At 36.0% G+C, this 1856-nt stretch overlaps 1 long non-coding RNA gene across 1 annotated transcript; it reads right to left on the bottom strand.

The window, feature by feature from the left end:
- Positions 1 to 527: 527 nt before the first annotated feature.
- On the bottom strand, positions 528 to 1624 carry LOC108488358 (uncharacterized). Its single transcript, XR_001871736.2, has 2 exons — positions 1231 to 1624; positions 528 to 945 (listed from the first exon to the last, which is right to left on the bottom strand). It is a non-coding gene; the product is annotated as an uncharacterized LOC108488358 (long non-coding RNA).
- Positions 1625 to 1856: the final 232 nt, after the last annotated feature.

Below are 1856 nucleotides of genomic sequence, written 5' to 3'. Positions count from 1 at the left end.
ACTAAGCTTCAAAAGCTTACTATGTATTTTTATGTATGATTCTATTTTATAGATTTTGGATTCAAGTTACAAGCTCGAGGATCGTCAGCAAAGTCTATCACACTATTTACAGCTTCGGTATTTAAATAATCGAACTTGAATTATGGCATGTATAGGCTAGAATGTGTTTTGAAATGATGAATTTTAATTTTGTATAAAGGCCATGCGAAAATGGCTTATTTCTATGCTTGAATTCTGTTCTGGTATAATAATGGTTTGAGTCTATTTTGATTAATATGCTATGTGTCACGAATGAACATAATATGTGTTATGTGTTTGTATATTGAATTTGGTTAATGATTTTGCATGAGGTATGGAGATGTCAATCGTAAATATGTTTGGTTATTTTGGATGTGCTTTATACTAAGAAATGGCATATATGTGAACTTGCCCATTATGCTCAGTTTTGATTTAGTATGTTCTCATTATTATTGTTTAATAAGTTTAGTTTTGATAATTCGATGATGGGAATTTTGGTTGTGTATGTGTTTTAAAGCTGTAATAGGCCCATTTTGCCCGGGCCCGTTAATAAAAAAAATTAAAATAAAAATAAAAAGTCCCAACTTTAACAGTCCATTTACAGCCCAAATTTCAAAACCCATTAACCCCAAATTATAGTAGCCTAGTACAAAACCCAACACCCAATAAAAGCCCAAAAACTAAAATCCCAAAACTAGCCCAAATGACCTAAAATTTCTATTCCAAAAACTGAAACCCTAGCCAAACAGCACTGCAGCTTCCACGAACGTCTCCTCCCGCCACAAGCAACCACCAGTGGCCTTCGCAACAGCCTCCAGCCAGCCGATTTCAAAGCAGGCTCATAGGGCCCAAATGGTGAAGCTTCTGGAAGTCTTCGCATTATCGCCCACGAGCAGTTTCTCCATGCACAGTTGTACCTGCAACGAACTAACAACCACAGCAGCAAGCAGTAGATAACAACAATACAACAAAAAAATAAAGATTTTTTATTTTATTTATTTTTTCCAGAATATTCTTGATGTATTTTGGCTATAAAAAGCCGTTGTAAACACTGAAATCGGGATTACGAAATAAAAAAAAGAGAGGAAAAAGCAATGAAAAACTAAGGTAATTTGATATTGCATTTTCCAGTGTTTCAATTCATTTTTCTTTCTTCATTTCTCTACAAAATCCCTTCGCATAAAAGAGAAAAAAGGAAAATGAGAGATTTACCTTACGAGTGCTAAGAGGTTCCGTCTGCTCTGTTGAAATCGGAGCAAAGAAGGGATTTCATGGCCGAAACCCGCATCCCTCGAGGTTGGGATATGCTAAATCACCGTTGACAATGGTGGATGAATGTTTAAAACAGGGGATTAGGTTTAGGTTAAGGAAGAACCAAATGGATGCAAGGGTTTAGGTCTGGCCGAATGTATAAGGCCTTAGGTTTTGTTTTATTCTGATTTGTTTTGTTAGTTTTAGGTTTTTGTACCTTGTTTTGTGCAGGACATGAAACAGCGTCGTGTATAGGGGAGGGTAGATCCGCGCGCAAGCCCGATCCAGAGGCTGGATCCGCGCCTTGGCCTTTCAGATGGTCAAATTTCGCGACTAACCCTTCTTCTTCACGCAGACCTTCAAATTGATCCTTATTTATGCTTTATTTCTTTTTAAATCTGTCATAGAATTTACAAGTTTTTGCAATGCAGCCCGCGACTGAACGTTATGATTTGGGATCTGGAATATTTTCAATTTTGAACCCTAGACATTCGCGCATATTGCGCTTTAGTCATTATTTCTATTTCAATTGTTTTTTAATTTTGTAAATTATCTCTTCTATTTTAATTCTGATTTAATTGAGTTTT

The sequence above is a fragment of the Gossypium arboreum genome, chromosome 1 (genome assembly GCF_025698485.1).
Source record: "Gossypium arboreum isolate Shixiya-1 chromosome 1, ASM2569848v2, whole genome shotgun sequence".
NCBI classification, from domain to species: domain Eukaryota; kingdom Viridiplantae; phylum Streptophyta; class Magnoliopsida; order Malvales; family Malvaceae; genus Gossypium; species Gossypium arboreum.
This window is presented reverse-complemented; position numbering and strand designations above follow the sequence as displayed.